At 43.4% G+C, this 25,058-nt stretch overlaps 1 pseudogene; it reads right to left on the bottom strand.

Annotated features, from left to right (window-relative positions):
* Positions 1-435: 435 nt before the first annotated feature.
* LOC145341282 (EEF1A lysine methyltransferase 3-like) lies at positions 436-24,460 on the bottom strand (annotated as a pseudogene).
* Positions 24,461-25,058: the final 598 nt, after the last annotated feature.

Here is a 25,058-nt window from a genome sequence, read left to right as displayed (position 1 = left end):
TTCTATCCCACACCTCCTTATTTTCTTCATGAGCCTACCACGGGGAACCTTATCAAACAGGCAGCAATGTGGCAGGAAACCAGAGCACCCAGAGGAAACACACACAGACACCGGGAGAATGTGCACCTTCCAGGCAAGCAATACCCCAGCCGGGAATGGAACCCTGGTCCTCGGCGCTGTGAGGTAGCAATGCTAACCACTGTGCCACTGTGCCGCCCCATTCCATCTGCACCGACTCTCCGGCAGAGTATTTTATCCAGGCATCTTTGGGACGCAAAGGGATACATCGCCAAACCACCAAACCGATACAATTACCGACTGTGGAACAAAACCGGAACAAATTCGCGCAGATATAGGAAGAACGTACAAACTGCAGAGAGTCAATCAAGACCGGTGTTGTGAGAAGCCATGGTAACTACCGAGCCATAGCGTCGGTTAGTCAGTGTTCCGGATAGTGGAAACCAATTCATTGACAGCTACCCAAACTGAGTCCAAACTGTATTCAGCAGTCATGGCGAAGCGGCTTCGTGCTTTCTGGACACAAACAACAAAGAACAAAGAACAACTCGGCACGGGAAACAGGCCCTTCGGCCCAACGAGCCCGCGCCGCCATTTTAAAGTATTTTCCTACACCTACCTTGCCCCGTGTGTATGCTAATGGTACCCCTACTGTAGCCAGATTCAGGGGAGAATAGTGTAGGGTCAATATATACGTAACACTGTAATTTCTGGAGTTCGTGGTGTGATCAGCAAGTTTGCAGATGACACTAAGATAGCTGGACTGGCAGACACTGAAGAGCAGTGTCAGGCAATGCAGCAAGATATAGATAATCTGCTATATTGGGCGGATAAATGGCAGATGGAATTTAATCCTGATAAATGTGAGGTGATGCATTTTGGGAGGAATAATGTAGGGGGGAGTTATATGATAAAGGGCAGACCTATAAAGGGTATAGAAACGCAGAGGGACCTTGGGGGTGCAAGTGCACAAGTCTTTGAAAGTGGCAGTTCAGGTGGAGAAGGTTGTGAAGAAAGCTTATGGCATGTTAGCCTTTATAGGAAGGGGTATAGAGTATAAGAGCTGGCGGCTAATGTTGCACTTGTATAGAACGTAGGTTAGGCCGCATTTGGAGTATTGCGTCCATTTCTGTTCACCTTATTACTGGAAAGACGTGGAGACCCTGGAGAGAGTGCAGAGGATGTTTACCAGGATGCTGCCTGGTATGGAAGGACTGGGTTATGAGGAAAGATTGGATAAATTGGGGCTGTTTTCCTTAGAAAGACGGAGAATGAGGGGAGATCTAATAGAGGTGTACAAGATTATGAAGGGTATAGATAGAGTAAACAGTGGTAAGCTTTTTCCTAGACTGGAAATAAATACTACGACGGGCCACGGGCTTAGGGTGAGGGGGGCAGGGTACAATTCGGATGTTAGAGGAAGGTTTTTCACACAGAGGGTTGTGGGGATATGGAATGCGCTGCCAAGTAAGGTGGTGGAGGCAAGCACACTGGAGTTGTTTAAGGGATACTTAGAAAGGCACATGAGTGGGACAGCAATGGAGGGATATAAGAGACTGTTATAATAAGGATCAAGAGCCTGGCTAACTTGTTCAAGGATTACCCTGAAGTTTTGCGTAAGGATGTGCATGTATTGATGTTTTTCTCTTTCAATCCACAGGTACTTCAGTCCGCCCTGTTGTCCAACAAGGGGTATACACACGGTGGGTTGTGTGAGGGCTGCTCTTGGATGTTTCAAGAGTAGCCTAGTGCTTCACGTTGTTAGTGTACGCTTAAAGTGGACCAGCTGATGGGCAACACGACAGCTCAGTGACGATCACTGTTTGCTGTGCAGATACATGGATTTGGGCCAGTGTCTGTGGGAATTTGCACATCCTCCCCATGCTTGCGTGGGTTTTCTCCGGGTGCTCCGGTTTCTTCCCACACGCCAAAGATGTGCTCTTAGGCTAATTGGTGTAAAAATTTGTCCCTAAATTAATATCCCCTCAATCTGGTTTCCAATGAGGACTGCCATTAGCATAGGCAGGGGTCATGGGTGGAAGATGGATTCACAATGCTGAAATGGAGGTGCAGGCTCGTTGGGCCGAAGGGCCTGTTTCCCGTGCTGTGTTGTTCTTTGTTCTTTGTAATCTAGAGACCCAGATTAATGCTCTGTGAGCCGGGGATAGAATCCGATCAAAGTTCGTGGTGAATTGTGAAGCCAATCAAAAATCTGCTATTTGAGGCCAGCGTTGTAAATTTCCATCAGGTTCACTAATGTCCTTTCGGGAAGTAAACCTATTTTCCTTATCTCCTCTGGCCTACACGTGACATCAGATCAACGTCACTGTGGCTGACTTTGAACCGTTCTCTGAAATGACTTTGCAAGTTATTCAATTACAGAGCAATTAGGGATGGGAAATAACTGTTGGACCAGCTAACGATGCTCGCACCCAATGAATGATTAAAGATAAAACGAATCTGGGGAAGGAGCAACGGTGAAACTAATTGGAATCATTCTCACAGAGGTGGTGCGCACACAATGGGTCGAAGGGTCACTTTCTGCCGCTATAGATTCAATGATTCTGCATCAAGATTTGAATTTGCTCACAACATAAATATCATTGTTTTTTTTTATATGTGCAGCCTATGCACAGCCGTGTCAGCTATTGGAATATCGAGTGATTCCATTCCAAGTGTGAATTGGGCTTGGATGGCTAAACCGTTGGATTTTCGAACAGTTACTGCTTTCAGCTCAAAATTCAAATCAGCCAACGTATTTCGGGGAATAGAGGGATATAGGTAGTTGGTCTAGATAGCTAAACGTGATCGAAGCAGACTTGGAGGGCCGAACTGTTCTTTGTTTGTTCTTTGAGGTTCCCCTCTCACTCTTCTAACCTCCAGTGAATATAATCCAAACCAATTTTATCTCTCCTCTTCTGCCAGACCTGTCAATCCAGGAATCAACTTGGTAAAACTTGGCAGTACGCCCTCTACAGAAAGGATGTCCTTCATCAGGTAAGGACAGCAAAACTGCACAGAATACTCCAGGTGTGCCCTCACCAGCGCCCTACACAATTGCAGCAAAACATTCCTATCCCTATATTCAAATCGCCTCGCTATGAAGGACAACTGCATTCTGTGACAGTGCATTCCAGAGATTCACTGCGCTCTAGGCGAGGAAGTTTCTCCTCACCTCAGTTCTGTAATGTTTATCCCTTATCCACAAACTATGACCACCAGGTCTGGACGCACCCACCATTGGAAACATTCTTTTTAAATCTACCCTGTCTACCACTGATAGAATGTTATAAATACAGAAAAGGTTTACCAGGATGTTGCCTGGCATGGAGGATATTAGCTATGAGGAGAGATTGAATGAACTGCGATTGTTCTCTTTGGAAAGATGAAGGTTGAGGGGCGACCTGCCAGAAGTTCATAAGTAATGAGAGATATAGATAAGGTGAATAGTTAGAAGCATTTTTCCAGGGCAGGAATGACAATTCCAAGTTGACACAAGTTCAAGATGTGGAGGGAATTGTTCAGTGGGGATGTGCAGTGGGAGTTTTTTAAACAGAAGGTGGTGCGGTCTTGAATGCATTGCCAAGTGAGGTGGTAGAGGCACTTCAGTTAGCCACATTAAGACTTATCTTGATAGACGCATGAACAAACGGGGAATAGAGGGAATGAGCAGTTGGTCTAGATAGTTAAACGTGATCAGCGCAGATTTGGAGGGCCGAAGAGCCTGTTCCTGTGCTGTACTGTTATTTGTTCTTTGTTTGTTCTTTGAGATTCCCCTCCTACTTTTCTAACCTCCAGTGAATATAATCTGAACCAATATGGTTTCTCCTCTTTTACCACAACTTCCACCCAGAAATCAACTTGGTAAAATTTGGTAGTACTCCCTCTGCAGAAAGGACATCCTTCGTCAGGTAAGGACAACAAAATTGCACAGAATACTTCGGGTGTGGCCTCACCAAAGCCCGAAACAATTGTAGCAAAACATCCTTATCCCTATGTTCAAATTGCCTCGCTATGAAGACCAACATACAATCATTCGTGTTTACTGCCTGCTGTACCGGCACACTTACTTTCAGCGGCTGGTGCACCAGGACTCCAAGGTTTCGATTGAATATCCACCTCTCTCAAGTTGCACCCATTCAAGTAGTAAACTCTCTTCCTTTTATTGCTATCAATGTGCATGACATCAGATTCATCCATACTTTACAGCATCTGACTTGTACATGCCCACACACTCAGCCTGTCTAAATCATGCTGAAGCATCCTTGCATCCTCCTCACAACTCACTCTCCCACCCAATTTGTATCAGCTGCAAATTTGGAGATACTCCGTTCTCTCTTCGAAATCATTAACACATAATCAGAACAGTTGTGGCCCTAGCACAGATCACCAGGCTGATACCGGAGATGAGGGGGTTAGCATATGAAGAGATATTGAGTAGACTGGGCCTGTACTCATCAGAGTTTAAAAGGCTGAGGGGGGATCTTACAGACACTTGCAAGATAATGAAGGGGCTAGATAGGGTAGAGGTAGAGAGATTCTTTCTGCTTAGAAAGGACAGCAGGACTAGAGGGCACAGCCTCAAGACGGGGGGGGGGGGGGGCAGTTTAGAACGGAGTTGAGGAGGAACTTCTTCACTCAAAGGGTGGTGAATCTCTGGAATTCTCTGCCCAATGAAGTGGTGGAGGCTACCTTGTTGAATATATTTAAGTCACGGGTAGATGGGTTTCTGATAGACAAGGGAATTAAGGGTTATGGGGAGAAAGCGGGAAAGTGGAACTGATCCACTTCAGATCAGCCATGATCTTATTGAATGGCGGGGCAGGCTCGAAGGGCTAGATGGCCTACTCCTGCTTCTACTTCTTATGTTCTTATGTTAGTGTTCGCATGAGTGTCCAAGACAGGTTGTTGGTGAAATGGACGCCTAAATAGCTGAAGGTCTCGACCCTTTCTATTTCATCCCCGTTGACGTAGAAAGGGCTATTCTCTCCTCTACGCTTTCTGAAGTCGATGGCTTGGTTTCAACAACATATTTTTTAATTATTTTAGTCATCACGTAAATGCAAATATCTGCAGCTTCGTTTCTGTAAACAAGCTGGGAGTTAAAATGTTCAGATAGATACCGATATCCTGCAGCAACCACTTTTTTGTTTACTGACATCATGGAGGCGAAATAAATAACCGTACTTTCGTTGCTGAGGTGTAGAAGAGACTTTAAAATTAGAGGAAAATGGCGAGTAGAGTACATGATATCCGAACCAAGGATGTAGTCGTAGTTTGACGGAAACAAAATGTGATCATAACCCCAGGCTAGGGCACGAACTTTGACACGAGATTTGCAGGAGGGAGGGATATTGACAGAAACGTTCCATTCAATTTGTTTCAGAACTTTCAGCTTATCCGTAATGGTGACATCTCCACCTGAAACAAGATAAAGAACGTTATCGCTCTGTTCATCAATTAAAGGAACTATACCGCTGTTACTCGATCTGACCCAATGAGGCCCAGGTAAAAAAAAATACGCGTTTTCTCTGAACTGCTCTTTGAACTATAGGAGGGAGCTGTTGCGTTCTTTCAAGACATTTGGGACCAACTGAAAAGAATAAATTGGATGTTCAACCCAGTTTCAAATAAAATACTAGAATTAGGGACGGCAAAAAATCGGCCAGAAGACTCTGCAAAGTGCTCTTTAATGTCGTGTGTGGGCTTATGTCACAACTGGAAGAAATAAGTCGCGTACAATCAAGTAACACTCTGACACACATCACACCTTACAATCAACGTTCAAAATCTTCTGTTATCAGTGCGGGGTTGTCCGGCTCCTGGAGAAACATGTAAATACTGGAATTTGGAGCAGAGGAGTATGCCACCCATTCCCCGAGCCTGATGATGAATGATCTGATTGTAATCCCAAACCCACATTCCTGCGTTCCCCAGATAACCTCTCAACCGATTCTTGATAAAATTCCATAAGGCTATGCCTTCAAAATATTTCGTCTGCTGCCTTTTTAGGAAGAGAGCTGCAGAGGCTCATGGCCGTCTGGGACAAAAAGTAATCTCGAACAGAAGTAAACTATTCGGGTCACAGTTCCTTTCTTACATGAGCGATTCCCATATATTCAACTTTGAAAGCAAGTTGTGGATTCTACAAGCGCAATCATCCTTTACACACCCACCGTGGCACTTTCCCTCAGAATCTTAAACTTATCGATAAAAACGTATTTTACATTTTTGAGCTCTAAATATAAGCATAACCTCTGCAATCTTTCCTGCTTTTAGTCGCGTAATCATTACCTGAACTGTCGCTATCGGATTAAAATCTTACTTTACACATAGAGGTAGATAAGCTTAACAAAATGCACCAGAGGTGGTGTCATTAATGCCTCGTGCAACTACAGCATAACCTCCCGAATATTGTAATCAATTTACACTCAAAATAAACGATAACATGGTATCTGCCTTGCTAATTTCTGGCTGCACCTGAATTGTAACATTTTGTGATGCATGCCCGAGGGCTGCCAGATCATTCTGCAACTCGCAGTTTTTCTAATATCGCACCATTTCGATCAAAAGTTTATTTTTCATGTTTCCTGACAAAGTGGACAATTCCACGTTTGCTCATATTACTGCTCATTTGCCAGAGTCCTGCACATTCACGTAACGCGTCTTATACCCTTACACAGTGTCCTTATATCCTCTTCATTCTTTACTTTCCGATCATTTTTTGTGTCGTCAGAACACTCAGCAATCATACCGTCAGTCCCTTCATAAAATACAATATTTATATCGTAAAATCCCTACGTTGATCTCTCTTCACACCCTGCCAAGTGCAAAATGACCCATTTATCCCAACCCTCTGTTTCCCTTTATCCAGCAATCTTCAATTCATGACAATATGTTATTCCTACACCTTCAGGGTGTAGCCAACTAAAGCGGTGTCATCTTTCCAAACAGTGCAGAGTATTTGGCCCTAGCTGCCCTCGGCATAGAATCTGGACCCCAAAAGTCACCAAGCCCAGGTGGCATGCAGTCCTTTTCCTATTTATTATGGACTTCTGTATTGACCGCAGACTCAGCTGGTGCTGAGAAAACGAAGACCAGATTTCATGTTGACATACCCTCCATTGACTTGTTTGGTTACTACCACGGTGCGACATTGGCAAGTTTTCAAACAGATCTAACTGCACACAATCGGCCATTCATTAGGTCCAAATAGCCATCGGCAGTAGCAGGTATGTATTCAACCATAATATGTAAACTCATGGCCCGGCATGTGCACAACACGATCATTACTGTCAATCGGGGAGTGGTGGGGAGAGGTCAAGTTGGGTCGGCTACTGCAACAGGGCATGCCGTGAGCAGGTCAAGTCATATGTAAATACTGAAGCTGGAACACAACTCATACAAGCAACTGAAACAGTATGCAACAGGCAGATTCTAACGGTCTACTCACAACTTAGAAGTTGCGGAAGGTCATTCGGTCCGTTGAACGTATTCCGCCGTTCAAACAAAATGATCGTGGATCATCTACCTCAGCGTAATTTTCCCACTACTCCCCTATCCCTTAAAGAATTCTGTCGCTTCCTCCTTTAATAAGCTCGTTGCTTGAGCTTCCACTGCCCCCTCCTATAGACAGATATTTCCTGAACTCTGTCTTAAATGGCCTACCCCGATTCAGAACTCATGAATTCATTATCCTGGAGCCATTACCAATTGCTTTCGTCAAGTCTATATAAAAATTGAAGTTGCACAGGAATAGTGCATTTGTTAATTTTCGATTTTAACTTTTTCTTGCAGTGTTGATACTTGTACTGGGGCGCATGCGCTACTCTTATTACCTTCGACCTTTCCTTGGTATTTGTCAGTTCCATCCATATAGAATTCACAGACTCCCAGCTTACACCATCCTTCATAACTGTACTTACTTCCTCTCTTATTGGGAGAGCTTTCGTTTCCCTCTTGTCCTTCCTAAAAGTCAAATAACCCTGAATATTGATTTCCCATCCGTTCATTTACTTCTTTTTCCTGCCATATGCATTAAAAGTTGAAATTCTTCATTTTATTTCTTAATAGGTTTGCTTACGTTAACTCAATCTCTACCAACAAACGACCACTGATTTTCCTTTTGCATTGTATTCCAAGTTCTTTTGCCTTCACTTTTTTTTTCTGTCTTTGTTTCTAATCCAGTTTCCAGCTCCTCTAATTCGCTATTTAGGTATCACTGCCTCATGTCCCCATGCCCACCCCCATGCTCGTAAAGCATCCCGACAGCAAACACCACTGCCAGAATTTCGATTCTGTTTCGGTTAAGGTGAAAACCATCCTGTTTGCAGAGGAGAGAGAGCACCTTCCAGGCAACGACCACTGCCATCTTGAATGACAAGGGCAGCAGATATATGGGAACATGGCTACCCTCTATAGAACTTTGCCACTTAGTCAAAACGCATGAACTCCCTCTTTAACAGCACTGTGATTGCACCTATACCATATGGACAGCAATTATTCAGAAAGGCAGTCCACTATCGCCTCCTCAATGGAAATTAGGGATGGGCAATGAATGCTGGCCACGCTACTGAAGCCCACTTGCCGTGAATGAAAAAGGAATATGACTCAAGTCAATAGAATTCAAATAGCAAATTCTCCACTAATTGGAGCTCAAGTCGCTGTGATTCCTACAGAGGAATCTGCTTGTTGTTGTTGCAAAGCAAGCATCTCAGTCCCCCATCATTGTTGTTCAGAAGGGAGTTCCAGGATTGAATTACTTTGCCAGTAGAATGACGGCGATACAAGTCAGATTGATGTGCACTTAGAGGGAAACTCCTAGGTGGTGGCATTCTGATATCCTTGTCTATTAACTTAATGAAAGTTGCGTTCCTGGTGGGCATTGCTTAAGGTGTTTTTCTGTGTTGCCGCAATGCATCACGTAGGTTGTAGACCTTGCTGCTGCTGTGCGTCAGTGATAGGGGACGCATTTTCAAAGTGGTATACAGGATGCTAATCAAGCTGAATGTTTTTATCTGGGATGGTGTCAAACTTTTTGAGTGCTGTCAGAACAGCTTTTATCCATTATCCAGGGAGAGCATTCCATCACATGCCTGATTGATCTTGCACATAATGGGCATGCTTAGGCGATTCAGGAGATGAGTAACCTGTCAAAGAATCCCAGTCTCTGATCTTCGCTGTTACAACAGTCGCTATGTATATTTAGTTTATTATTTAAAGTAACTCTCTGGATGTTAATAGAGTGACGTTAAGTAATTAGAATTTCATCGAATGTCAAGAGATGCTGGTTAAATGTTATCATTATCTGGCACTTGTGTAACAAGGGTGTCACTCGCCATCATCAGCTCAATCCTGAAAATGGGTGTGGTTTGATGCAAATGAAACAGGCTGATTCGCTATCTTGGGAGTAATCTATGATAATGAACATTGCACAATCTGCCTCAAATATCCCATTTCTGTTCTTAACAGAGGAAGAACTACCATAATGATGCAGCTGAAGATAGTTGGACCCAGGCCAGCGCTTGACGAGCTGCTGTAATGATATCCTGCGACTGAAATTATTGACTAGCAACATTCACAGCCCTATTTTTTTTTGTTCTGGGTGTGACAACAATCTGTGGAGAGTTTTCCCTATGTTCCAATGACTCCAGCTATTCCAGGGTTCCTTGATGCCACAATTGATAAAATGTTATCTTGTTGTCAAGAGCAGTCACCTTCCCCTCGTTTCTTGAGTTCAGCACTTTTGCCCATGCTTAGAACATCCTCTAATGATTCCAATAGTTGACTGGCCCCGGCGGAGCCCAAGCTGCGAGTCGCTGATCAGACTTTTACAGAAGAAGAGTAGTATGTCAGCCGTACTGCCCGTCATTTTGCTGATGGTCAAAGGTAGTTCGATTAGTGGGTAATTGTCTGGCTTGGACTTTGCCTTCATGTTATGGGGTGAACATATCCGTGCAATTTTTCTGAGTTCTGGGTAGAAATGGCGATGGAATTGTCTTGGAACAGCTTGGCTGCTGTTCAGCAAATCTTCAGTTTTATTGCAGGAACGTTGAACAAAGAACAGAACAAAGAACAACACAGCACGGGAAAAAGGCCCTTCGGCCCAACGAGCCCGCGCCGCCGTCCCACTGTCTCAGTGACCTATTCATGATTTTAGTCTACGCCTGATCAGGGAGGTCCAATTTAGGGACAATTTAGTACCCAATCAATCAGCCTAAAAGCACATCTTTGTGATGTGGGAGGAAACCGGAGCACCCGGAGGAAACCCACGCAACCACGGGGAGAACGTGCAAACTCCCACAGACACAGGCCCAAATCCATGTGTCCGCACGGTAACAGAGATAGTCTCTGAGCTGTCATGTTGCCCTTGAGATGGTCCAGTTTAAGCACACTAACGACATGAAGCAATAGGCAATTCCCGAAGCAACGTCCAAGAGCAGCCCACTACAACCTGCCGCATGCATGCCCCTTGCTGGACTTAAATGCCTGTGGAGACAAAAAAATTCATTATTAAACAGGCAAAGACTAACATCCCTGAGGCAAAACGTATTCCCAAGCCTACAATGTTTAGTAAGGCCTACTATATTCCCCTATATGTAGCCCGCTCATGTGGCTGTCTAAGTGACTCTTAAACAACCCTAGCGTGCCTGCTTCCACCACCTTACTCGGCAGTGCATTCCACACCCCCACTACCCTTTGCGTGAAAAACTGCCCTCTAATATTTGTCTTATACCTAGCCCCCCTCACCCTAAGCCCGTGACCCCTCGTTCTATCCATTTCTAATAGCGGAAAAAGCTTACCACCATTTACTCTATCTATCCCCTTCATAATCTTATAAACCTCTATTAGATCCCCCCTCAGCCGACGTCTCTCAAGGGAAAACAGCCCAAGTTCATTCAATCTTTCCTCGTAAGACAGCCCTTCCATACCAGGCAACATCCTGGTAAATCTCCTCTGCACTCTCTCCAGGATCTCTACATCCTTCCGGTAGTACGGCGACCAGAACTGGACGCAGTACTCCAAGTGAGGCCTAACCAACGTTCTATACAACTGCAACATCAGACTCCTACTCTTATATTCTATACCTCTTCCTATGAAGGCTAACATACCATACGCTTTCCTCATCACATTCTGCACCTGCACCGACACCTTCAGGGACTTGTGCACTTGCACCCCCAGGTCTCTCTGCGTATCTATGCTCCGGATAGTTCTACCTTTTATCGTATAACTCCCCTCCACATTATTCCGGCCAAAGTGCATCACCTCGCATTTCTCCGGATTAAATTCCATTTGCCATCTATCTGCCCAATCTACCAGCCTGTCTATATCCTGTTGCATTGCCAGGCACTGCTCCTCAGTACCCGCCAATCCAACCATCTTAGTGTCATCAGCAAATTTGCTGATCACACCACCTACCCCCTCTTCCAAGACATTAATATATACCACAAATAGAAGAGGTCCTAGTACCGAGCCCTGCGGCATACCACTGGTGACAGATCTCCAATTGGAAAAGGAGCCTTCCACTACTACTCGCTGTCTCCTCTTCCCAAGCCAGTTCTCCACCCATCTACATACCTGGCCTTGTATCCCATGAGCCTTCACCTTTTCTATCAGCCTACCATGAGGGACCTTGTCAAACGCCTTACTGAAATCCATATAGACGACATCAATGGCTTGTCCTTCGTCAACCGTTTTTGTCACCTCTTCAAAAAATTCCACTAGATTCGTAAGGCACGACCTCCCTGTAACGAAGCCATGCTGCGTATCCCTGATCAGATTGCAGCGCTCCAGATGTTCATACATCCTATCCTTAAGGATCCTCTCCATTAGCTTGCCTATAACTGAAGTCAAGCTCACCGGCCTATAATTCCCTGGGTTATCCCTCTGACCCTTCTTAAACAACGGTACTACATTTGCAATCCGCCAATCCTCTGGGACCTCACCTGTGTCCAAAGAAGAGACAAAGATTTGCGTCAGAGGCCCAGCAATTTCATCCCTCACCTCCCTTAACAGCCTGGGATAGATGCCATCAGGCCCCGGAGATTTATTCGTCTTTATACTGTCTAAAAGTCCCAACGCCTTTTCCCTCGTGATGACTATATCCCTCAACGGATCCTCAAACTCCTCAAGCACAGCACCAGACATTAGGCCCCTCTCCTGCGTGAATACCGACGCAAAGTATTCATTCAGGATCTCCCCCATTCCCCCAGGCTCCAAGCATTGTTCCCCTCCTCTGTCCCTGAGAGGACCAATCTTCCCTCTAACCATCCTTTTATTTCTAACATAGGAGTAAAATGCCTTAGGATTTTCTTTAATCCTACCCGCCAAAGCCATTTCGTGGCCCCCTTCGTGACCTATGGCCTTTTCAGCATCTTTTACCTTTAACCGCTTGTTGACACCACTTGAAATGTCCTGATGAGGGCAAGATCGGAAACTTCAGTAGCATGTTTCTTTATTCAGCATTGTTCAACGTTTGCACTATAAAGTGACTGTTTATCTAAATAATTCTACTTTCTGACGCCTGGACCAATTGTCGTGATCATTTCCTATAATCCTTCCTTCACATCCTTGCTTAAATTTGTCCCCACAACGGGACGTACCACTCTAACAAATATAATTCCAATATCGCATAGAACGTTCCACAGAAACAACAACAAAACTATAACATTCAACCCTAGAACAGCGGAGCAAGACAACTGAACTGTTTTTCATCAACAAAATGTGGTTCTCCAACTCGCCCTATCTATCTAACGCACATTCATAACCTAAGTAGAAAAAACAGGCCAGTAGTCAGCTAAAGACAATGACAAGTACCCCATTCAAATCACGAATGATGCTCACTTTGAGAGATATCTTACTTCTTCCATTGTAACAGTCAAAGTTATTGAAATCCCTCGTTATTCAGTAGGTTCAAGAACGCAGAACACACTGCCGTTTCAAGTTAACAGGTTTGGCCAATTAATGGTAGCCATGCCTACCCTTCAATCAGTCAAAATGAAACTTCTGTCTCATGGGGTCTACGGCATCGTATTCTCGAAGGTGGGGGGCAATGTGAAGCCAAGCAACCCGAGAATGAAGTTGATCCATGAGAAATAATTTGGAGCCATTCACCACAAATTGACGAGACAACAGGTAAGAAAGCCCATCAACGCATATACTTTCTCAGAAGACTAAGGAAATTTGGCATGTCAGTTAGGACACTCACCAACTTTTACAGATGCACCATAGAAAGCATTCTTTTTGGTTGTATCACAGCTTGGTATGGCTCCTGCAAGGAGGACTGCAAGGAACTGCAAAAGGTCGTGAATGTAGCCCAATCCATCATGCAAACCAGCCTCCCAGCCATTGACTCTATCTACACTTCCAATTGTCTCGACAAAGCAGCCAGCATAATTAAGAACTCCACGCACCCCGGACAATCTTTCTTGCATCTTATTCCTTCGGGAAAAAGATACAAAAGTCTGAGGTTAAGTACCAACTGACTAAAAAACAGCTTCTTCCCCGCTGCTGTCAGACTTTTTAATGGACTTAACTTGCATTAAGTTAATCTTTCTCTATACCCTAGTTATGACTATAACCCTGCATTCTGCACTTTCTCGTTCCCTTCTCTATGAATGGTATGCTTTGTCTGTATAGTGCAAGAAACAAGATTTTTCACTGTATTGTAATACATGTGACAATAATAGATCAAATCAAATAAAATCAAACAAAACATACCGTTCGTAGAAAAGGAAACGAGATAATGCAAAATATAGTATTACAGTCATTGTTACGGTGTAGAGAAAGAACAATGAAGTTTAGAAGATCATAACGAGAGTAAATGACAGAATTAAAAGGTATGCTGGGCGAAGCTTGTTAGAAGTCACCTCTCTCCGGCGCCATCTTGAAGAATGATAATGGTGGATCAAAAATTCACCACTTTGAAAGTTTATACGCTATCCACTTTAATGTTTCCATCTTAACATTCTTTTTTTAATTTTCGATGCACTCTACGTCATGCTGCTATTGTTTTTATTCGTGTATGAAGGCTGTGCAATGTTTAAAGGCGAGGATTGCTGCCCAACTCTCGGTTCCCTAGAAGTTATTGGCTTACCAGAAGGTTGCCCAAGACTGGAAATGAGATCACTGCGACTTTGTCGGTAGCTGTTGTCGGTGCAGTTTCGTTAGGTCGAGGAGTTTTTTTCCTGAACAATGCGACTCCATGACTCTATGATTTTTAAACTACAATGATGGCAACTTGCGCCAAAATTCTACCGTCCCGCCCACCACTGAAATTGGAGCGGACAAGGGGCAGACAATGGGAAGGTCCGTTGACCTCGCAATGGATTTTCCCGTCTGGGATCGAGCGAGGCCGTAAAATCCTTCACATATAGGCCAGAGCAGGAAACGATATCAGATGTCCTTTTCGAATGGATCTTAATTAACTATATGAGCTTTACCACAATCTACAATGAGTTCATGCTGGTGATATTCCAATTTCAGGGGTCTTTATCAGTTGAATTCCAATTCCACAAACTTCCAAGGTTTTGACACATAGACACAAAATATTAGCCTGGCTTTCCTGTGTAGATGGGGTTTCCTTTACTCACCCAGAAGAACTGATAGAATGCCCAAAACTCCAGTGCCTGAACCTAGTTCAATCATTTTCTGATTCACGAAACTGATCTTCTGTTCCTCAAAGTACTTCATCATAGCAAAAGCCTTTAAAAAAACACATACAACGTTATTAATGATACTTAGCTTTCGTTGTTGTTTTGCTACTGGCTAATTGATGACAATTAAATGGTTCCCCGTTGATTCTATCTGACTTTCTGAAAAGTATAATGGAATCAATGATGCACTTCGTTTGCACCTTTATCACATTTAACTTAAAACTGCGTTTTCAGCAATAACTGCACAGATTCATCTGTTGGCCAAGATGGACAAATTGAATGAAAGTTAATAAATAGTTAATAAATAAACCAGGTGTGTAACTATTAGATACGGTCGGGGGTGACATTTGTTAGGCCCAGAACGACTGGGTGGAGGTGGAAAAGCTGCAAGAATCACAAAAAGACTTGCGTTCGGACATTTAAAAACCAGTAATGCACAGGTCACAGAGGTGACCTTAAAATGCTACAGAGGAACAGACGTCCTTTTCTATTCTACAAACATATCGGCAACAGCCAGTTTCCGGAAGGCATTTCTTGCGGACACTCTAGCAATCATCTGAAAGTAAACATAGTGACATGATTTGAAGGAATAAGGTAGATCTATACGTTCATTTAAAGGTATCGATTTCGTTGTAATTAACATGTAAATGATCCCCTGTCACGAAATAAAGTGCTGAACCTAGTTTAATATTGGTAATAAATTAAAACATTATAAACGCACAAATAGAGCTTTTCTGTGTTTTTGCCCTTCGTGATGTTATTTCCATATGTAAACATCTCACGCTATAATTGATATAGAAACACACAAATTCTACTATTGGGAACAGATTTCTTATAGGAGGGAAAGGCGTGTTGCATCCCCACCCATCCGTGACTGCCAGTAAATTGAATTATGTTTTATGGTGCTGGCACGTGCTCAAATTGCGACCGATTCACGGTTTTATAGAGTGCAACGGCTATCATTGACTTCAGCTGTTAATTTGGAGAATCTGCAAGATGCGGCTATGAGACTAATGGACTGCGGTGCAGAAACTGACAACGGTTACTTAAGTCTGCATTATGTGGTTCCTTGACTACACAAGTTAGCGATATTTATTTTAAAATTTGATTTGATTTGAAGTCATACTTTGATTTTAATTGATTAATTGGGCTTGCTTCCTTCCTTTCCCTCCAGCCCTAAAACCCTTCCAAAGCCACTCATTCCTGTGGTAAGGGCAATTAAGAAAACCGGTATCAAATTATGTCTGGGTACGCTACTGTGAAGCATTGTAGGACATTGTCTTACGAGAAAGGATATTTAAACAAGTAAGTCATTCCATTAAATAATGTTCGGAAAAGTTGGCCCGTTATTTAGGTTGAGTTGCATTCTGTTCCGCCGATCGTCTGAAGCAGAAATTATCTAAAATAGCAATCACGGATTAATATTCCTCTGAATCATCAGCAGTAATCGTGTCTCAATCTAATTAGGGCACATAGTGGAATTCGACAGGCTGCTTCATGGTACCCCTTCAGGCGAATGCCACTCATTCCACAAATGAACTGTTGGAGTTTGACCTATCTTGTCTCTCTGACTGTCATTAAATGCCAACTGCCTCGGCTCTCAAACAGTGCCTGAATATCTCACTCTCGCCCCACTGCCCTGGGAAACCGCAACCCGAAACTTCGCGATCTGGAGCCCAACTAGATGCAGATCGCAATGCACCTCGACCCTGAAAGGCAGCATTAGAGAAGACGCCTCAGCGTTTTCAACCTTCCCTACAACATCACACCTAAATCGCCGCCACCCCCACACCGGCAAACCGCATTGCAATCACGCAATCAAACAGGAGGGGCAGGTAAAAATGCTGATGACCTACGTGACAAATGTCTGATTGTTGCAGACGTAACAACAATTCTACTATTCATTCGTGGGCCTTGGGCGTCGATAACTGGCCCATCACTAGTTGCCCAAGTCTATATCATTTCCGAGGGCAGTTGAGAGATAAACCATGCTATGGCTCTGGATTCACATGTTGGCTAGACCAGGTAAGGGCGGCAGATTTCCGACCCTAAAAGACATGAGTGAACCAAATGGATTTTTTTTCCCCGAAAATAGACAATGTTTTATTCTGTGGCGGGATTGAATCCTGGTCGCCAGAACATTAGCTAAATTTCTGGATTAATAGTCTCGCAACACCACGAGGCCATTGCCTCCTTTAAGAAGAGTCAAATGAATAGTTCAACTGCATTTAAAACCTGGGATGCTGGCATGGCTTTTCTTCTCTTTAATTACTGGAAATTGCATAAGTCAATTGTATGTCATCCATGTTATGTGGACAGGGAAACAGTGTCTTTGGCTAATGAAAGACTGGATTAATTTATCGGGGGCATGTTTACTAATATTTGGTCTGTATTCACTTCAGAAATTACCTGTGCAGTGGAATGAGAGCACGATTTCAAGAGTCGAATGAACAACAAGTTTTGGATGTTTGGCATTAAAAACGGACCCGAGCGCCCATTTTATGTCTGTACATTAATTATGTTATTCACTTTTCGATTGATACATCGTGGGATCATCGCCGATTTTAATGCCTCCTCATCCATGATTATAGCAACTTCCTGCTCTCGAAAAAAAAGATGTAACGGCCGATCACTGTCTCTATGACGCTACCTCGATATTAAAAATGCTGAGCCATCGGGTTAGCCGTTTACGGCAACTTTTCAGAAGGATTCTGCCGAATTCACTTGCTTAAAACTGCGATAGCGCTGATTTTAACGTCTGCATATATGTAAGGAGATGGACTTACTGCGCCCCAGATGAGGGAACCAAATCCTATTTCGGAATACGCAAACATGCCGATAGTTAAAACGAAACCACATGTCTTGAAGCAACAATGGCGTGGGAAATCTATCTCCTCTGAAACAGAGTGGTCGCCACTGTCTTTCTGTCCAGTCGTCATTTTCCTCTGTGTCGTTCAATTGGTATGATTTTATTTACTGATCGATTTCGGCAGATTCTGGTAAATCTCTGGCAGTTCCGCTTTGGTCTTCAGTAGCAAACTGATACAAAAAAAAACTTCTCATGAAACCATCATAGTATAGAATGGCTGTACATTCGCATAATTTCCTTTTTAATTTAGAAAATCTGCTTAACAACAAGACAGCATTCTGCGGAAGTACAGATTAAAATAAATTACACAAAATTTGCGGCACAAAGTGTTATATGATCCAAATGGTTAAGGGAGGGAATTATAACCGACCCTCCATCTTTTTCTCACCTATTGCCACATTCCTCTGTCCTTTTCTGTCTCCTGTGCCGATTATATTCGCGATTCAGATTAAATATAGGAGCTGTGGCAATGAACTGATACTAATAAGACACCGAGGGCAAAAAGGGCATTTACAGTTCTTTGAATTGAAATCTCATCTACAAAATTAGTGCTTGTTGGTTCGCGCTTTATTTCTCATTTATAGAAAAGCGCAGCAAACTGACAGACAAGAAACTGAATTCCCTTTTAAGAAAAGTCAAAAGTTCAACTTTCAGGTCGGCAAATGTGTGACGTGTTGCAGAGGACGTGATTGCTGACCAATCGCCTCCACCCCGAAAAGTAATTGAACATGAACAGTTGGTCAGTAATAAGCAAATATTTGGAATGTGCACTATGACAAGACACATTAGCAGAATCAGGCGCAATGTCTATATGGCTCCTGACAACAGCGGGGAAAACAAACACATGATGAGAGAGAGAGGCAAAAATGAAGATGATACAGTAATTAAAAACAGCATAACATAATATCCAAGCAAAGAGAGGAAAACATTCAATGGTGGGCATTGCGGGAGACATCAGGAAATGATTGTGCATCTTCTATTCAGACGATAGCCTCATTCCGTCTGTAAAGTCAATACAGTCAGTGACTACCAACCTGGTATCTGGTCATAAGGGCTCAATCTTCCATCTGCAGTAAACTGAAATGCACTGAATTGCAATTTGAGGGAAAAAGAAAATCACATCAGTTCCACGGCGCTGCCGCAGGAGATTTATATGCCCCACACACTGACAATGAACCACAGGCGAAGCCTCGAGAGACAAATAACACGTAACTTCACATTAATGAGCAAGCAGTCAACCACGACATTCTGGCATAATATTGTGTTTTCATAGAATCGTACAATGCAGAATGAGAACAATCGGCACATCGAGTCTATATTGAACACAGTCCCACACAGGCCCCATCCCCATAACCCCATGCATTTACCCACTATAGTCCTCCTGGCACTAAGGGTCAATTCAGCATGTCCAATTCACCTAAGTCACATGTCTCTGGACTGTGGGAAGAAACCAGAACACTCGGAGGGAACCCACACAGCTGAGTGAGTTATTTCTGATTTGATGTGCATTTGTCGATCGGAGTAGAAAGTTGTTTGCTACACTCTGTTTTACATAGTGTCATTTATTCGGAAGTCACAGAGGTTTACAGCATGGAAGCAAACACTTTGGTCCAACTTGTCCATACCACCCTTTTTTTAACCATTAAGCTAGTCCCAATTGCCCACGTATGGAACATTTCGCTCTATACGCACCTTAACCATGTAACTGTCTAAATGTCTTTTAAAAGACAAAATTGCACAGTATCTACTCCTAACTCTGGCAGGTCGTCCCAGACACTCGCAACCCTCTGTTTGAAATATTGCCCCTCTGAACTCTATGGTATTTGTCCCTTCTCACGTTAAACCCATGGCTTCTAGTTTTAGACTCCGCTATCACTGGGAAACGATGCTGACTTACTTGCTGATCTGTGCTCATCATTATTTTAAGAACATAAGAACATAAGAAATAGGAGCAGGAGTAGGCCATCTAGCCCTTCGAGCCTGCCCCGCCATTCAATAAGATCATGGCTGATCTGTTGTGGCTCAGTTCCACTTTCCCGCCCTCTCCCCATAACCCTTAATCCCCTCTCTTATCAAGAACCCATCAACCCGCTTCTTAAAAATATTTAGCGAGGCAGCCTCCACCACTTCAACGGGCAGAGAATTCCAGAGGTTCAGCACCCTTTGAGTGAAGAAGTTCCTCCTCAACTCCGTTCTAAACCGCCTCCCCTTTATCTTGAGGCTGTGCCCCCTAGTCCTACTGTCTTTTTTGAGCGGGAAGAGTCTCTCCACCTCTATCCTATCCATCCCATTCATCATCTTATACGTCTCAATGAGATCTCCCCTCATTCTTCTAAACTCTAACGAGTACAAGCCTAGTTTATTCAGCCTCTCCTCATAGCTCAATCCCCTCAACTCCGGTATAGACGTTTATTAAGTTTATCCCTACTCTCCAGGGTAAAGCCCCAGTCTATCTAGCCTTTCCTTCTCACTCAAACAATCAAGTCCCGGTAGCATCCTAGTAAATCTTTTCTACACGGCTCCTAGTTTAATATTATCTTTCTAAAATAGGGTGATCAGGCCTGTACGCAGTATTCCAAAGTGTGGCCTGACTAATGTCTTGTGCAACTTCAACAAGACGTCCCAATTCCTGTATTCAATGTTATCACAAATTAAACCAAGCATGCTGAATGCCTTCTTCACCACCCTGTCCACCTGTGACATTACTTTCAAGGAGCTTTGAACCTATAAACCTAAATCCCTTAGTTCTGTAACTCACCACAACGCCCGACCATTTACTGAGTGTGTACTGCCCTGCTTTGATCTACCAAAATGCACCACTTCGCATTTATCCAAATTAAACTCTATCTGTCATTCCTCAGCTCTCTGTTCAATTGATCAATAGCTTGTTGCAACTCTAGATAACCTTTGCTGTCCACTATGCCACTAATCTTGGTGTCGTCTGCAAACTTACTAACCATGCCTCCTAAATTCTCATCCAAACCATTCGTATAAATGACAAATGACAGCGGACTCAGCACTGATCCCTGAGGCACACGGCTGGTCACAACGCTCTGGTGTGAAAAACAACCATCTACAAGGGCTCTCTCTCTTCTGTCATCAAACCAATTTTGTATACAATTGGTTACCTCACCCTGGATCCCATGAGATTTAACCTTTTGCAACAACCTACCATGCAGTACCTTGTCAAATGCTTTGACAAAGTCCATATAGACAAAATCAACTGCACTGCCCTCATCTATCGCCTTAGTTATCCATTCAAGAAATGCAATCAAATTCGTGAGACATGATTTTCCACTCACAAAAAAATGCTAACTGTCTTAATCAGTCCTTGCCTCTCTAATTTTCTGTACTTTCTGTCTCTCAGAAAACGATCTAACAGCTTACCCATTACAGACGTGAGGCTCGCCGACCTGTAGTTTCCAGGAATTTCCCTGCCGCCCTTTTTAAAAATAAGCACAAAATTTGCCCCCCTGCAATTTCAGGCATCTCTCCTGTGGCTGTCGATTATTCAAATGCCTCTGAAAGACGAGCTGCAATTTCCTCCCTATCCTCCCACAACTTCCTAGGATACACTTCATCAGGTGTCAGAGATGTATATACCTTGATGCCCTTTAAGGCTTCCAGCACCTCCTACTCTGTCATATGTATACTCCTCAACACATCATTATTTATTTCCCTAAGTTCCCCAACATCCATGCTTTTCTTAATAGTAAACACTTTGGAGAAATATTTATTTGGGATCTCACCCATCTCTTGTGGATCCGTATATAGATGAACTTTTCGATCCTTAAGAGCCTTATTCTCTCCCAAGTTACGCTTTTGCCCTTTATGTTTATGTAGAACTCTTTTGATTCTCCTTTGCTTTGTCTCCCAAAGCAATCATGCGCCCCCTTCTTGCCCTCCTGATTTTTCTCGTGTGTGTTGAAATGGATGGGAGAAGGATAGAAGGCTGATTTCTCTCCTAACTAAACCTGGAAACCCTCTATACTGTTCAAGAAATCCATTTGATCCCAGCTGCAATGCATAGCATGTTCCTCATTCTTCTCCTATCCCGATTCATCCATGGTTCCCTACTTCCACCAGCTTTGTCCATCACTCTAAGAAGAATGTGCTTACCCTGAATCTGGATAACACACTTCTGAAAGCTTCCCAATTACCAGATGTCCCTTTGCCTGCAACAGACCGTCTCAATTAACTTTTGAAGGTTCCTGCCTGATACCATCAAAATTGGCCTTGCCCCAAATTAGAATTTTAAGTTTTGGGCCAGGCCTATCATTCTCCATAGCTACCTTAAAAATAATGGAATTATGGTCACTGATCACAAAGTGATCCTTCACTAATACTTCTGTCACCTGCCCTTCCTTATTTCACAAGAGGAGATCAGGTATTGTCTCCGCTCTAATCGGGCCATCCACATACAAAATGAAAAAGTCCCCCTGAATACACTCAATAAATTTCTCTCCATCCAAGCCTCTAATACAATGGCGGTCCCAGTCAATGTTGGGAAAGTCAAAATCCCCTACTATTACCACCCTATTTTTTTCATGCAACTGCCTGTAATCTCCTTATATATTTGCTCCTCAATTTCCGGCTGACTGTTTGGGGGCCTCCAGTATGACTCTATCAAAGTGATTTCCGTTTTTTTGTTTCTCCATTCTACGCATATAGACAGAGTGGGCGAATCTTCGGATATTGCCCTCTCAGTGTTGCCGTGACGTTTTCCCTACTCAAAAATGCAACTCCCCCTCCTCTCTTACATCCTGTTTTATCTTTCCTATAACGTTTCTACCCTGGAACTTTGAGCTGCCAATCCTGCCACTCCCTTAGCTATTTTCAGTAATATCTCTAATATCCCAGTCCCATATACTCATCCATGCCTGAGTTCATCAGCCTTGCCCGTCAGGCCTCTTGCATTGAAATAGGTGCAGTTCACTTGGACGTCCCTTGCTCCCTGGCCTGCTTTTGTCCGAAGTGTCTACTACTAGGATCACTGACACTGCGTTTAATTTAACGTGCTTTTTTTAACTGCTGACCTCAATCTTCTCTTCTGTCTCCTTATTGCTTTGGGTTCCAATCCCCCACCAAAGTAACTTAAGCCCCCATGAGTACCACTAGCAAATCTCACCGCCAGAATATTAGTCCCCCTCCAGTTCAGCTGTTACCCACCCCTTTTGAACTGTTCACCCCTTCCCAGAACACATCGCAATGATAAAAAAATCTAAATCCCAGCCCCTACACCAGCTCTCAAGCCACGCTTTTATCTGCCTAATCTTCCGATTCCTAGTCTCACAAGCACCGGGCACCTGCACCAGTCCAGAAATGATTACCTTCAAGGTCCTAAACTTTAGCTTTCTGCCTAATTCTCTATATTCACATTTCAGGGGCTCATCCTTTTCCCCAACTATGTCGTTGGTACCAATATGCGCAATTCCACCTTCCCCCTTAAGAATGTCCTGAAACCGTTCAGAGAGGCGACACAGGATCCTGGAATCTCGATCGCGGCCACAGGAACCCTTGACTGTGCTCTAACTAGCTCGCTTCTCTTTGTCCGACTATGCACGACAGCAGAACCAGGTGTGGTGCCACATGCTTGGCTGCTGCTGGTATCTTCCCTTGAGAGGCTACCCCCCTCACAGTATCTAAAAGTCTACACCTGTTTGAAAGGGGAATAGCCAGAGGATACCCCTACATTACCGTCTGCCTCTCCTGGTAGTCACCCATCCACCCGACTGAACCTGTGGTGTGACAACTTCCCTGTAATTGCTGTCTCTCACACCCTTGTCCCCTTTATCCGCCGCATTGTATACGTCTGCTGCTCCAACTGAACAATGTGTTCTGTGAGGAGGTGCAGATGGACACACTTCTTGCAGACAAAGTTGTCAGGGAGACTAGATTGCTACCGAATTTCACACATCTGGTAGGAGGAGCATGCCACTGCCCTAACTGCCATACTGCCCTTATAAAGATAGAAGTAGAAAAATAATCTCAACTCGCATTTACCTTGACTATGATCCCCACCAAGACTTGTTTTTCGAGGGTGAAGTAGGGAGGGAAACACTGAAGTCGACTTTGGGTTTCAACTGTCCCTTTACATCAGCTCCTCGACAAACCACCTTCTGGTAGCAGTGACTACTCCTATATAAATCGCCCCATCCCGACGCCCCCAACTCCCTCCCACCGACCCCCACCCCGTTCCGCCCCAGTATGGCCTTTGTAGCGTTGAAATAACTGTACTGTAAAAATACTTTCTTCCAGACTTATTTTCGGGGCTCTCATTGTTACAGTGTGTAGCAACTAAGAACTTTTAACATGGTCATGGCCAGTTTATGCCTCATAGTAACCAGATAGAGGCAAACTGTTCTAACTGAAAATAATTTACATGTGTTCCTGGAACATTTAAATATTGCAAGTGTTGGAGGGCTACAGTGAAAGATTAGGGACAGTGTAAGTCAATTGGATATCTGTACTATGAAGGAAATAATTACAGCGACCAAAAAGCCTGTTTCCGACCGTATCCAATGTTCGATGAAAAACAGCTGTGAAATATTTGACTTGTGTTAATTTTCAACAGTGGATTCATGCGAGCCATTCTCTTCGCACCCCTCCACACTTAGACAACTGCTTGCGCCAGGAACCTCCTTAATGTTATCGTCCAGCTAAATGAAGTCTTAGAGGGGTAATGACATGATCAAGGAAACCACTTTAATCCTGTTGAAACTGTACATTTGGCAAAAGGAGACTGACTCGAGTCTACAGCTTTCCAGAAAATATTTCCAAATCCTGGACTATGTAATGATCTCGCACATATTTCTAAACGGAAACCACAGGTTTGGTAGAATTATTTCATTATAAAATCATTATCCACGCGAATGTACTAACAAGAGGTCATTTCCATCAATTTTGCCATCTTTGTTTCGGAAATTATACTGGATGATCTTTGGTCTCTGGCTGGTCGTGATCAATCTGAGATAGAGCCTTTTTTGCTTTCCTGGTGAAGGAAAATTAAAGATTTGATTTCCAAAGTTTGGGAATGACTTTTTCTATCCAGGGCACGAAAAATATAACTCTCAAATTGTAGGCACGTTAATGTAGAAATTCGTCTTATACATTCAATTGAAAAGATGGTGTCCAATTGGACTTGTATTATATTCTCTACTCCTACAGCACTGAACTCGATAGAAATAAATATGAAGTGGATCGGATGAATATATTTGATTTGATACTTCTTGCCTTCTACGATTGTCCATGCCACTTACCTTTAACACATTGACGCAACTGAATAATGTACCACAAATTTGAAGAACGGAACCGCAGAGTAGGAGCTGATGCAGCTATAACATTTACACATGCGGCAAGTATAACCGTTCCGACGAAACGTGGAAAGTTTACTCTGAACAGGAAGCTTCGTACTAGTCAATGAAGCTATAGAAACAAAGAAAAACATTTAGCGATAAGTAACGCAAGTTACGTTCAGTAATGAAGGACTTTAAATTTTGACCTTGTTGTGCTGAAAC

The sequence above is a fragment of the Carcharhinus amblyrhynchos genome, chromosome 3, assembly GCF_965287045.1.
Source record: "Carcharhinus amblyrhynchos chromosome 3, sCarAmb.v2.hapA, whole genome shotgun sequence".
In the NCBI taxonomy this organism is placed as follows: domain Eukaryota; kingdom Metazoa; phylum Chordata; class Chondrichthyes; order Carcharhiniformes; family Carcharhinidae; genus Carcharhinus; species Carcharhinus amblyrhynchos.
Note: the sequence above shows the minus strand (reverse complement) of the source record. Positions and strands in the feature narration are given on the sequence as shown.